Raw genomic sequence first — 15,339 nt, 5'->3', positions numbered from 1 at the left:
TTTGCAGACTTCCCTACGCCCATGTTAGTTGATGGTATTCACAATCACACTATAGGTGAACTATTTTTATGTCATTTGGGAGGCTTCGTGCTCGTTATAGAATGCATATATGTTATGATGTAATTTTTCATTTTAACTTGCTTGTGTAGGTAATGTAAAAGTTGTTCCTGAGTGGAACCACTTTTCCACTGCCTTGGCAACTGGTGTCATGGAGATTACTAATGTTCACTTGGCAGACGAGGATTTCTTGGTGACTTTGTCTCTTGCACAACATTTGGGAGATCTTGTCATGCAAGCTAATAGATTTATTTTGCAGCTCCATCGCTCGTGGACTTTGATGTGTGATGGGCGATATTTACACCCAGAGACTGGTGAGCAGGTGAGGTTGCCTTCTCTATCTAAAGCTTGCGTATGAATTTAGAGTTCTTCTTATTAAGTGATTTGTTCTCTCCTTTCACAGGTGATGGATCTCACTCTGGGTCTATTTTATCGTAAGAATGCTCAAAGCATTACACCTCATTATGATAGAAAGGTTGGGGAGGATGTTTCTCCTGAGTTCTTTCTGGCCTCAAGAAGCTACCTCACAGAGTCTCCTCCTCGTTCATGTAATGATTTTACAAGTTTAGCTGGAGATTTGATTCGAGGGGGAGCAGAGCGTACTGAGACTTTTTACAGGTAACTTTCTAGCCATGAACTCTTGTGAATCAGGACACACATCTTGATAGTTCTATGCAATCTCTTGTCGTTAAACTTTGATTATTATGTTTAACACAGTTGGCTGCTAGAAACATTCACATATGAGGACGACCATGTTATGGACATCTTTGCCGGTTGTGGTGGTTTGGGGCTTGCTTGCACAAAGGAGATACGTCACTGTCTAATGTTAGAGGGTGATTTATTTGTCTTCTCTGAGTGTTTAGAGAAGAAAGTTTGTGGTGAGGAGGAAAACTAGTAGATTAGCTACTTCCATTGGTGGACAATTATTTTTGTGGCTTGACTCTATGTATTGTTTGAGATAGTATTTTTTTAATGCAACAACGAGAAACATATGGAGATTGTGGGTTTTTCCCTTGTCCCCACAAGGGTTTTTTCATCCACAATCATGGTGCCTTGACTTGAAAATCGAGGCTCAACCTATATGTTGTTCAATTATGGGGAAAATATTGTGTTTCTCATGTCATTATCTTGTTCTTGTTGTTCTTATTGGGGTTAGGGTAATGCAAGCAAATGCCTACTCAATAATCATCATGTGTGTGTGTGTGGGGGGGGGGGGGTGGGGGGGGGTCTCTCTTATTCTCTCTAATTGCTTATAGCATGAACAAGATAAAGACTCATTACTAGAGTAGACTTCAATTTTCCTCATACCAAAAATTCAAAGATTTCACTTTGTTCTCTCTCTCTCTCTCTCTCTCTCTCTCTCATATTCTCTCTAATTGCTTGTAGAGAAAACAAGATAGAGACTTGTTGCCAGGGCATACTTCAACTTATCTCATGCAAGAAATTTAAATATTTCACTTTGCTCTCTCTCTCTCTCTCTCTCTCTCTCTCTCTCTCTCTCTCTCTACTTGACTTATAATGCGAACAAGATAAAGACTCGTTGTGCTAGAGTAGACTTCAACTTACCTCATACCAAAAATTCAAATATTTTACTTTGTACTAAAATTCTTGTGGATCATAAACATAGACTTTGTGACGATCTTTCTTATAAATACTACGTATATGACATTGCAGTATCAATATATTGACATTGATATGGTTATTTTTTTAAAAATCAAATCTATGTTGTATTACGATGGCCCTTAATTGTGTCACAAACATGTAGAGCACAAATTTTTTACTATGCACTTTATCGACCTAGTTCAAAAGCTATATACCTTAGTATGTGCAAAAGGTTACATCTGATTTTTCTACCCACAAAAAGCTCTAACTTTGTAGAGAAAGCTCTAAATGAAAAGCTCCTATATTTAATATCCCCAAGGTATATAATATAATTAGAGAGTTATAATATAAAGTACATATAATACATAGTATACTGTAAATATATAATATAAAGAGTATATAGAGTGTATAGTAGATAATATAGGGTATACAATGTTATAAAAATACATATACTATTAAGTATGTAGAATACATAGTATATTGTAAATATATAGTATAAAGAGTATATAATATAGAGTGTACAGTAGATAATATATATAAAGTATATATATCTAATATAGTTCTATGATAGCGTGCTTCATAGAGTAGATATTATATATATAACACAGAGTATGTTTTATGTAATCTAGTACTATATAACTTGTATACTTACATATAATTCTATATACTATTTAATACATATCATAAAGTATACCACCTATAGTGTTATATACTATAATCTACATTCTAAAGTATATTTTCCAAGTAGTGGGTAGTCTACTTTATTTGATATGTACCTAACTACAAATTATTGGTCTTATATGAACTAAAAACTACATAATATATTTTTTGTAGATAATGACACCAAAGAGGGATTTCAAGAAAAGAAAACCACTAGTCTCACCTTTTAGCAACCGTCAAGTGAGCATGAAGCTAAGATCCGTTTGTATACCAAAGGGAGCTATCGATCAGGAGGCATCATCGTGAGTTTTGCACACTCCTCCCAATAAAAAGAACAGGAATCTTAAAAGGTGTGTTCTGATTGATGATGAGGCTCAGGTTGATGAAGACTCCAACAATGTCGAAGATGATGTAGAGATCACACATAAATTATGGTTGTATGTTATAATTTAATTGCAATGGTAGATGGTTAAATTCTATGGACACCTGATTTTCATTGAGAAAGTTTGGTTGTGATCAACAATGTGAAAGATTAAGAAAGGGTGTATAATTTTTAATATACATACCATTATAGTTGTTGAGAAATATTAAGTATTGTTTTTGTTGATGTTTGAGAAAAGGTCCTTAAATTTCATGTGAGAGCCCTATATAGGGTGTACATTTTTTTTTTTGAAAAAAGTTGTCTCTGTGCAAAGGAGACTCCGGGAATTTTTTTGTAAATTAAATACCTTGGACTATCTAATCCTATTGCATATGTTTTTGGACAATAAAATGTTTGTGTGTTTTCTCTATGCAGAGACCAATGTTCACATTGAAGATCCTCACGACAATGAAGAAATAGTGATCATAAAAGGGATGATGAGAATAAGCATTCCAAACACCTAGACAAGCAAATTTCACTTAGCTTGATGAAAGATGTTCTAAGTCAATTTTATGTCAAGAAAAAGACATTGCCTCCTCCTATTCCACTTTGTCGACTTATGGTGCATGAGGCTATTAGGTTTGCTAGAGATGATGTAATTTCCTCTTTTGATTCTACTAGGTATTTAGAAACTATGGGGCATTTTTTTGTGTCCGTTGGGGATTCTAGAGGAGATACCATTCCCGTGATTGCCGGGGATATGGAGGAATGGGGACCACTTTGGAGGGAAAGAAATGTTGAGTTTGAGAGAGCACTTGGTAGAGAGTGGCAGGAGCTCAAAGGAAAGAAATTGTGTTATGAGATGGCAACCACATGCTTGAAACATGATGGAAAATAATCAAAGAAAGTGAGACCTTTTGCCTTTTTCACTCTTTTGTTATAAAGCTTCATTTTTATAAGCAAAAGAAGCAGAGTTTCTTCTTGCACTTGACACTTCCAATGTGTAAGTTTGTTAATTGCATGCTGACTCTCCTTTGTTTTTGCAAACAATGCTTGTGTTTAACTATTTATTTTATATTTTGCTGCTGCAACATTCTTAGGGCACATGTCATGCCAAACATCACTCATGAAGTGTATACGTTTCAAAGATTTGGCATGGCAAATAACCTAGGGTCTATCCTTCAAAAATTGACATCCGATATGAGAGAATGGGCTAGAGTTGAGATGACTGTTGAGGCACGGTATTACCATGGTGCTGCACCATGGTACAATAATCCATGCGGATTGATATCTCAACTTGTGTGGAAGGTGATACCTAGTCTACATGTTGGGTAATTATTGCTACATTTTATTGTGGTTTCAATATAGTGTTTTGTATTAGGATGAGTTCACTGCATTTATGTCCAAAGAAAGAGCACAGTTTCTATTGCAAGTGTTTGAGCAGCAAGGATAGCATCTATTTCAATCTCCTTGGAGCTAACAAATCTGCAAGAAAACACACAAGGATACAAGGGGATTTTTTTTTGTGAGCTTTCAATTTTGAGATTTTACAATTGGAACTATTTTTGCGAGCTTTTGAACCCTAATTTTACACCAATGATATCTATAAGTACCATTGTGTAGCAAAAAAACTCAAAACCTCAACACCATCCTTCAACTACCAAACATTTTGTCGAAACATAGAAGCACAACAATGCTTATGCAAAATAAAACTTTACAAAAAGCACCATTTGTATGTGTTTTTGAGCTTGTACATGAAACACGATTCCAATTTTTTTTGCCAGAGTCTCCTTTTATGGAGACCTCTTCTTTAAAAAAAATTGTACACCCTTTCTTGGGCTCCCACATGGGATTTACTTCACATAAACTCTTATTTCCACTACTTGAATGATTTTATTCTCTCACAGAAATAGCCAATGGTGTCAGCATAATACAACTACATAGGAAAGCACAATCAAAGTCATCTCCACATCATGTGGCCACATGTACCAACAAACAAACACAAAAGAAACATCCAAATGAAATGTATGGAGAACACCAAAATGCCATGTCAATGTCATATGGCTACCATGTACATCAAAACCTAAATCAAAACATCAAGATGTGTACTGTTAGAATAGTGTTTACCCAATCAAGTGTGCATCCGCAATCAACATTTTACAGGTCCACATGCAATGTTGGTCAAAAATCTTTCATAGAGCACATCATCTAGCTCTAGACACATGCAATGCATCATCTCTTCAACTGAAGCTCGGCCCAAACCACCACGCCCCGCAAACAAGTCCAAAACATAGTCCTAAGGCTCAGTAAATGTTGCTAGCAACCACCTAACCATATAAAAAGTAAATTAGAAACATAATGCAAACACATATATACAATAACATTCACTAGTATCATAATTTAGACTAATCTTACTAAAAGAACAAAGAAGACCGCTCTGCCCCGCCTCTAAGAATGACACCATCAATCTCAATGGGGAGGACTACATCATCTATCATGTAGCTAAAAATCTGCTGGAAACAATTTTTCGACAATTTTCTCCCCTGTCTCTCTATCATAGTGTGGCACAAGATGGCCAATACAATACCAAAGACACATGGTAAGATTAAGTACCTGCATAAATAAATAAGTCAAAGAATGAATATCATGGCTATAAAGTTTTTAGTTAGGATGTCAAACTATGAAACTAAGTTTGTTATCTCACCGCCTCTCTAGTGAGTGGATGCCGATATGCCTTCTTGTTACACATGAGGGTCCATGTACGTGACAGCACAAGTCCTACCCTAGTAGCATCTGCAATAAAACCTCCAATATTCTTGGCCATGCACATGGTGACTAAAAACCCCTCATCTGCCAAAAAATCACGAGCCACATCGATGCACCCTGTCACTAGACCCCTATAAAATGTGTTCCACTTGGGAACACTCATTCCCTCTACAAAAGTGAATGATGTTATGTAAGCATACAACCATAGTTAGTTGTAGGTATTACCCCAAAGAAAAGTTTCTTACCCAACGGAATTTGTTCTAGAACATCCACAAGTAAACTTGTAGGAAAATTCACAAAGATAAGCCTAGCCACCTCATGACAAGGCACACTATCTCTGCTATATAAATTGGTATTTTGTGTCGCAAAAAATTTGTTGATGTTACAGGATAACCAAACATGAATCATGTTCAAAATCATAGAACAATCAAGAAGAAAATGCAAATAAGTAAGCATTATGGAAATCCACCTATCAAGGGCAAACTTTTTAATTTGTGATATACCCACAAGAAAAACATCTACAACGGTTTGGTAATGGAACCCTACAAGAATTATCCAAAGTAGCTTTGAATTAGGAAATTAGAAGAGGCATATTAGAAGAGGGTGTCATGTGGGCTATAGTGGTTGCCAAAGAGGACATGCCAAGATCCATAGATGGCACAATGGGAGGCATCGAAGACAAAGTAGGTAATCTTGATGTACTTGGCAGCTCCATGGTCCCTTTACCGTTCTTGAGTACATTGCTTGCTAGTGGAGTACCTTGAGAGCCACTGCCAATGGTGTTTTGAGTAACTCCACTGAAACGGGAGGGAGAGACTCTTCTTGTGTCTCCTCTTAAGTAATCATCACTCTCTTTTTGAAACCCTTCATTCAACACCATACAACACAATATCACATAAATTCAATGCCTGCTTATTTTCAAGTGATCCACCGTGGCAAATGAAGCAGAGATGATGTGCAAGGGGGAGGGTAAAAATATTGTGACTCAGAATACACGATGAGGGAGGAAGATTGGTTTTTATCCCAAACCGAGCCGTACTATCTCACAAGCTCCATATTTGATCTCTCAGTCATACCTCGCTCTCCCTCTTACTCATGCCAAAAATGCCAAGCCTGTTTAGCTCTCTTTCAAATCTTGTGAGCGTAAGATGCCATAGCTTCAAATTTTTATTTGATACATTGCTCTCTCACCTTCGTTGAGAAATGCTAATCTCAATCTTGCTCTAAGGAAGCCTTCATAGCCTAACTATATTAAGCATCATAAGAATGACTATTTTTTTGGGAATTCAAGCCCAATTGGGCGCTACACTAAATTTTTATGCTTCTCATAACCCAAGGATCAGAACCCCAGGTCACACAATCTCAAATCACACCTTTTTGCTTCTACATAATTGTAATCAATCATGTCTTTGGATGGCCTTCATGGTACCCTCACTCTAAATTTCAGCATGGTATCAAAGCCCGTGGCGGTCACTTTTTAGAATGTGTATGCTATCTCGTGAGTTAACCGGAGAGGATATTAAAAGATCAAAATGTATCAAAATGTATACATACAGAGGGAGGTGGGGGTTTTTTAAATAGGCACGTAGTGTAAATATAGTATGTATATTGAGGTATTATTAATAACCTCTTAAACGCACGTGATATAGGAAGCTTTTGATAAGTGACTGCCCTGGGTATCAAAGCGTGCTTCTTGGTAGCCAGATGGACCCATCCCACCCTTCCCTCTTGAAGCCTCATGTCCTTTCCAAAACAAATAGGGGGGTTTCTTGACTTCCCTCTTCCTCATCGTGATAATGTTCATGTCCCATAGCCACTCTATTTCGATGTTAGTGCCGCTTGGTGTGCATATTTCTTTGCAGGTGGACCGGAACCTTGGTGCTCAAGTGCATCATGAAATATTGCTAAAGAAGGATGATGAAGGCCTCGATAGAGCAATAAAAGATGCTAAAATTGTAATCCATGCAATAATCATTGCTCAACTGCACGCTGCCTAGTCCTATTTTTTCTGGAAAGTGACTCTTGCAATAGTAATGTGCTGCATCAAACTTGACAACTTCAGGATTTTCTTGGGTCATAAGTCTCTCAGTACTAGCAAAAGTATGGTAAGAATCTGGTAAGGCATCAAGAACAGTCCGCACAAGGGAACTGCCTGAAATCACTTCACCCCTACAGAAATAATTTTCTCATTGATATCCTTGAAACTAGCAAGGAAAGTGTCCATATCATCTTCTTCATGCATAATATTTAATTACAGCCCTTTATGCGGCAAAGCAATTTTAGACTCATTGCGGTTTGCATAAAGACTTGTTAGAGTATCCCAAGCCTATTTTGCAAATTTTGCTAAATGAATGTGAGGAGAAATGGTGCACTTCACAAACAACACAATCAATGCAGGAGCCTGTGCATCCTTTACACCCCAACGAGCTTGTTCCACCATAGGCTAAACAACTCGAATAGCAGCAATGGGTTCAATATTTTCTTTTTGTACCTTTCAAAAACCATTTCTAGAAAGCAATAAGTACACCTCTTTAGATGAGAAGAACGTAAAGTCATACACGAAGATGGCTCACTCAAAATTAACATCCTACATTGCTAAAAAGTTGTTGGAGCATTGCATAGCCCAAATGGTAGTAGGATAATACCAATGATAAACGGATGCGATAATAATCATGGTAATAATTGGCACCTAATAAAGAGAGAGAGCATAGTATGCCATGCTTTTGTGGCATACTTTTCTCTCAAGCTTCCCCCCACCATCGCATCTATGAGCTCTCAAGATTCTCCCCCACCTCTCCCCTGTTCTCTCTCTCTCTCTCTCTCTCTCTCTAATGGCACATGGTAACCCTCCACTACAAGAGGTCACTTAACACTAGGTTGGTAACCTAACAGGACATAAAAGTGTCCTTTCAGGGTTTTGAAAAAAACCTCCAAAACCATAGTAGATCCACTCATTTTGTAAAATCCTTTCATGAGGTTATAGTTCAAGGCCTACTACACATGGAAAAAATAAGGAACTTGTAAAATTTCTCATCTTTTGGTCACACCAAGCCTCCAAAGTTGATGGACCAGTACATTTTCATCAAAACAGTCATTTCTTACGTTTTGTTGCATAAAAATAAGATTAGGGATTTTTGTAGGACTTGAGATAAATTCCCTAGTTAACTTCAATGGGTTGGTGATCAGAACATATGATTGCTTCTCACTCACTATTTTTTGTTTTGCCAAAAGAAATAGGTACAAAAAAGTTGAATTTTTACCATTCTGCAAACCTATCATCAAAGTTTCTATAGCCACGCGCAATACAAATAATATATGCATGTTTTCTTAGTTCCCTTTTGTCCTTTAGGTTCATAAGGAGCCATGGAGCATGTCAAAAGAATAATACATCTCTTACGAAGGGAAATCTTGGAGACAAAGATGAACTGCTAAATACAACAAACATGAAAAAATTGGGTTCAACATTATGAGTTGTAGAATCCCATAGAAACTATTCAATATCTAGCCAAATTTGATCCTTATGACTAGATATGGTTACTACCTACAAAATGCATGTAGTTGTCACAAGAAACTAACAACATTGAAAAAGCTATACTTGATATACTAGAATGTTTTGTTTTCTTCTATAATTGAAAAAATCAACCATCGTTGTCTACTATGCAAAATAGGGTATTAGATGCCCCAAAACTCAAGGAATATTAGCTTTATGTTACAACATGCGACATAGAAAATCAAAACTGCATTTGGATATCATGAAAGCCACCAAGATAATCATAGAAGAGCTAAAATTGGCTAAAAAACAGGATTTGACAATTTTTTGTAATTTGGTCATAACTTACAACTTTAACATTTATTTCTCCCTAGAAGCATCAGGACATGTTGAGGACTACTAAAGATAGTTCTCTAGCATTATAGACCTCACAAACATAAATTCTAGAGTGGTATAGTTGCAAAAAGTTGAAAAAAGACAAAATTAAACAGGACCCATTTTTTCACACAGTTTAGGTTGTGAAATGTTGTGTAAGGACAAGGTTAAAGATGGAATTGATATTCCAAAAAAATGTCGAGTTTTTTTCAGCTCATGAGACAACTTTCTAGATAGATAACACCTCAAAATCCATTTTGAAATTTTTGACATAATTCAAGGAAAATGGTCACTTAACAGGACATAAAAGTGTCCCATTACCAACCTAGTGTTAAGCTTCGGTTCCAAATTATCGGCCTCAATGGATGGCATCGATATATGTGTAGGTAAGTATGGAGGGAGATTATGTTTTTATCAACTTTCAATTTTAAATTTTGGAGCGTGTTTCGATGTATTTTCTGACGCTTGTTTAGATGCACTTTCCGACGCCTATATGAATGCTTTGAGGGAGCCTCTACCAATACCTGTTCCATCGGTCCCTGCAAAAAACAAACCGCGGTATTTTCCTGCTCATTTCTCTTCTTCTTGCTCTCTTACTCCTCACCACTTATTACAGATCTGGTGCAAAACAAGTTGTCGGAGGTGCTAAATCTTGCTTGTGGACTACTCCATAGCACTAAGGTGAGATTGTTTTCAAGTTTACTTGTAGGTTTAGGGTTTAGAGTTTAACATGGTGTGTGTGTTCGTTTTTTAGGTTCGAGGACATTTACAATACCTTTTCTTGCTCAAATAGGCCGGTGCTTGAACTTTTAATGCATATTAAATTTATTTAAATTAATTTGTATATTGATAAAAGAAAATTTCATGCTTTAAAAGAAATTATGGTTTGTGTTGTGAAATTTTTGTTTGGTTTATGAAAAAATCTTGTTTTGAAGAAGTTTTGTTTTGAATTATATCTTTTTTGAAATTATGCGATTGATGAGGTTTAGGTTTTAGGTTTTGGTTAGGTTTAGTTTAGGTTATATGTTAGGTTAGGGTATATATGTGTTATATGTTAAGTTATAAGCTAGGTTATACGTTAAGTTATGTTAGTCTAGGTTAGCTTATAGGACGTTAATTATGTTAGGTTAGCATATAGATTAGGTTGTCGGTTAGGTTTAAATTAAAGTTTAAACTAAGTCATAAGTTAGGTTAGCTAGATTATAGGTCAGGTTTAGGCAACAAGTTAGGTTACAGGTTGTACGTAAAAAATTAGGTTAGGCTGTATGTTAAGCTAACTCATGTTTAGGACGCTATAAATGGATGTTGTGTATGGACAGTTAGAACTTATGTACTTTTGTGTTAATCTAAACACTTATCGATGAAACATCTAAACACGACCATCTACCAGCGTCTAAAACATAACCCTCTAACCCTATTAGCAGACTAAAATGCTCAAGCGCTACACTAATTGGATTTTGAGCGACCAAATCAAAAGTTTCCAAACCTAAGCAAATTTACATAGCCTACCCTAACGCTCCAAATATAGTAATGTATTAGCAAAAGTCACTAATCTAAATCCGATAACCCTTAGTAGCTATTCTAAGCAGACTAAATGGCCTAAGGATACCCTAATATGTTTTAGAGCGCTTTACCTTAGCGGCTGTACATAGTGTGTCCTAACTGTTCAAACACTATGCGCCATCTATTGCCTCCAAACCAAAATCCATAGGACCCTAAGAGGCTAGCCCTAAGCAAATTGAAATAAAAAAAACACTACACTAATCCAATTGGAGCGGCCAAACCTAGGAAAATTTACATAGTGCACCCTAACACTCCAAAATACAGCCATCTATTAGTGGCTAAACCAGTACTTGTCCTAAGACACTAACACTAGGTGGCTAGCCCTAAACGCATTGAAATGGCTAATTGCTATCTTAATTCAATTTGGAGCATCCTAACCTAAGCGGATTTACACACCGTGCCATAAGTTCTAACTGTCTGAAGACAACGTCCATCTATTAGTAGCCAGACGAAGATGATTTGTGTACTTCTAAAAACGCAACGGACTTCGATTAGGTTAGGTTTAGGTTATAGGTTAGGTTATGTTAGGTTTAGGTTATAGGTTAGGTTAGATTATATGCTAGGTTAGAGCTAGTAACAAATAGTAGAGAAAATGCAAACGGACTTTGAAAATGACTCGTGTACTTCAGAAAACGCAAACGGACTTCGGTTAGGTTAGCCTATAGGTTAATTTTAGGTTATAGGTTATGTTAGGTTAGGTTAGGTTTAGGTTATAGGTTAGGTGAGATTATAGGTTAGGTTAGAGCTAGCGAAAAATGAATAGTAGAAAAACGCAAACGGACATCGAAGATGACTTGTGTACTTCTAAAAATGCAAACGGACTTTGGTTAGGTTAGGTTATAGGTTGAGTTTAGCTTATAGGTTAGGTTAAGTTAGGCTAGGCTAGGTTTAGGTTATAGGCTAGGTTAGATTATAAGTTAGGTTAGAGCTAGTGGCAAATAGTAGAAAAAATGCAAACGAACTTCAAGAATGACTCGTGTATCTCGGTTAGGTTTTGTTATAGGTGAAGTTTAGGTTAGGTTTAATTTGGTTATAGGTTAGATTATAGTTTAGGTTAGGTACACATAAACTTCAAAAACACTAATATATAGATCGAGGTGTGCAGGGATCGGGCTTAGCTAGAATGTGAGGTTGTTACAGCTAGGAGCAAATAGTTGAGAAAACGCAATAGGACTTCCAAAGTGTACACAGACTTCAAGAACCTTAGTATATAGTCATTGACCAATAAAGAAGAGATTATTACCCTGTGGTCCTAATCTCCGTGCACCTCTAGACCGAGGTGTACGGGGATTGGGCCTAGCTAGAGAATGTGAGTTTATCATGTAATTTCATGTACTTAATAGTGTGTAGTTATAACAACTATAGTGTTTTAATTATTTGTTGTAGCATTGGTAGAAAAAGTATGGACGATAGGATGGCATGTTCTTCTACTCATTGCAAGCATCAAATCTTTCAAAAAAAAAATCTGCGACCATCACATACGCAATCACGGTCTCTTTCCGATTGAGACTCCTACAAGACCTGTGTTATCAAGCTCATAGTCTAGAGACTGAAGGTCAAACTCCGCAAGTAGATATTGCCCCAACCTCATCCCAAAGAAGAAAATTTCCAAATGAGCAGCCATCGACTGAGTCCTCCCAACCAATACCTGATGTGGCATTTCAAGAAGTAGAGATGGAGCAGATGTTGGATGCGTTCTTTGACATGGATCCCATCATTGAAAACATAGAAGATGACAACATTGAATGCAATACTACGGACCAAACTCAGTCATCCTATTCATATCGACAACATGATAGCAAGGATAAAGAGGGCGAGAGGATGCAAAGTCTTGCACGCATGCCGCTTTATAATGGTGCAAAAATCTTAGTTCTCTGTACCACGTTGGTAATGCTTAATTTGCAGTCTGTCTATGGTTGGTCTCACGCCTCAGTCACAAAGCTTTTTAGGTAAATACATTGTATCCTAAGCATGATAAAGTGCAAATTACAATTCAATAATGTGATCAAGGGACTGACTTGTTCATGTAACAACAGGTGCTCAATGAGAAAATATTGCCAGAAGGGAATTACATGCCCCCTACCCATCCAGCCTCCGCTAAAAAGCTTCTTACTGATTTGGGCTTGGATTATCACAAAATACATGCATGTCCTAATGATTGTATACTTTTTCTCAATGAGTATGGAAATTTGGAACAGTGTCCCAATTGTGGATTAAACAAGTACAGGGAGGATAAACAAGGAAAATTTATCCCTACAAAGGTCCTTTGACACTTTCCTATCATTCCAAGAATAAACAGCATGTGCAAGTGCAAGTCCATAGCCGCTTTGATGACATGGCACTCAAATACTAGATCAGGAGATGATATGATGTGGGTACCTGCTAATTCAAGTGCATGGAAGAAAATAGAGAAAAGCTGGCCTACATTTAAGAACCAGCCTCGATGTATCCGCTTTGGTCTGGCAATGGAAGAAGTAAACCCATTTGGATTTTGGAGTTCTTCATAGAGCACGTGGCCTATTTTTCTGGTTAATTATAACCTTCCACCATGGCTCACTATCAAGAAGGGCCATCTGTTGTTGTCATTGATAGTCCCAGGAAAGTACAAATCAAAGAACATGGAAGTCTATCTAGCACCACTTATAGAAGAGCTCCAAATCTTGTGGACAGGAATCGATGTTGTTGTATGTCCCAACCAATCGGACGAAGGAATGTACATGTGCAAGGAATTCTCATGTGGACCATGCATGTTTGGCCAGGCTTCGGTGAGTGCTCACGTAAGCGCCTTTGAAACCCTCACACACATGTGATTCCTGGCTATGCCAACAATTTTATATTTTAATTTTGTCATGTTTCAGGCTTTAGTTACTCGGGAAATCATGCATGTTCGAAATGTGGTCCTCGACTTGGCTTCCGCTACTTTGAGCATTTGAGCAAGACAATTTACAAGGAGCATGGTAGATTTTTGCCTGAAGAAAATGAGCTACATGGACCAAACATATGCAAACATGACATGCATCCACTAAAAGCGAGCGATTGGAAAAACATGTGGTGGCTAGAGAGGGGATATTGGATGCCACCAGGAATGAAAAGACTTTCTATTTTCCATGAACTCTGTACTGGAGTGACGTGCTGATTAATCATTTTCTTGACCCAATGCACATCTTCAAGAATGTGGGGGAGATCATATGGAAAAAAATCATTGGAAAAAGGGAGAGCAAGGCCCAAAGAGATGACCTGCAGACTATGGGTGGAATGCCAGAGATGTGCCTCGACTTAAACCCAATGGAAAGTTTGCTATACCAAAAGGTCCATGGGTTTTGAGACGTGGAGAAGAGAAACAAGTGAAGAAGACTATATCTTCATTCAAGACTACCACAGGGTGCATGCGATGTTTAAAATGGCTTTTACGAGATTTGACAATCTCAATGGTCTTAAGTCCCACGATTGGCACAAATTTTTACAGTTCATCTTACCAATTTCCATAAAGAATTGTTCAATAGATGACATTAGAAGAACAATTTATAAAATCAGTGAGTTGGTACATCGGATCAGTTCCAAAGAGTTAAGAGAAGACAACATTGATGCACCACGCTTAAATGCTATTGAAGCAGTGTGCATGGTGGAGAAGTGCTTTCCAAAAAACATTCTTACCATCCAAATGCATGTACTTGTGCATGTGGTTGATGAAGTTACAGTTGCTGAGGTGGTCCATAGCAGGCGGATGTTCTTCTTGAAGATATTTTTGAAGACTTTAGAGGGATTTGTTCATCAAAGGGATTGCCTCGAGGATCGCATGGCCGAAGGATAGCTTGTACAAGAGTCTCTTGTCCTCATCACAGAATTTTCGGTCTCAATTGTTCCAGAGATGCCCCAAATGTGGACTACTAAGATCAACAACAAGGTGATAGGGGACGAGACGTAGGGACAAGGCATCGTTAGGAAGATGGACATCACCTTCTCAACTCAAACATCATGCAAAAGTGGCTAGAGAGGTAGGAAAAGAAAAAGAAACAACACTTGACAGATTGCCTACAGTTCAAGCGCAACCGTGCCACTAGAAACCTTCCTTTTCTAGATCATCTTCAAAAATTGCCTGACTATCCAACTTGGTGGTGGTTAGATGCAAAAATCTCAAACGCAAAGAGGAATGGAGTGTTGATTATTGAAGAGGAAGAGGACATGTCAAGGGGTTGCAATTGGCATGTATATTTTCAAAAATTCCTTTTCAAGCTCCTCATGATCACATTGCTTTAATAACTTTTAGTATGTTTCAATTTTGTGGCTGTAGTATCACAAATATGGAGCTTTGTGGCCACATGGGAAACACTTCAGAGTGCAACAGATCGACAAACAAAGGGTCACTTGTGATAGTGGTGTTAGGGCAAGCTTCATCCAGGAAAGTAGGAGTAGTGCTAGCAGGGATGAGAACACAGAGACTAGCCAACTTGAATACTTTGGCTAC

Source organism: Adiantum capillus-veneris, chromosome 23, assembly GCF_014529385.1.
Source record: "Adiantum capillus-veneris isolate H3 chromosome 23, ASM1452938v2, whole genome shotgun sequence".
In the NCBI taxonomy this organism is placed as follows: domain Eukaryota; kingdom Viridiplantae; phylum Streptophyta; class Polypodiopsida; order Polypodiales; family Pteridaceae; genus Adiantum; species Adiantum capillus-veneris.
The sequence above is the reverse complement of the archived record's forward strand: the minus strand, read 5'-3'. Positions refer to the sequence as shown.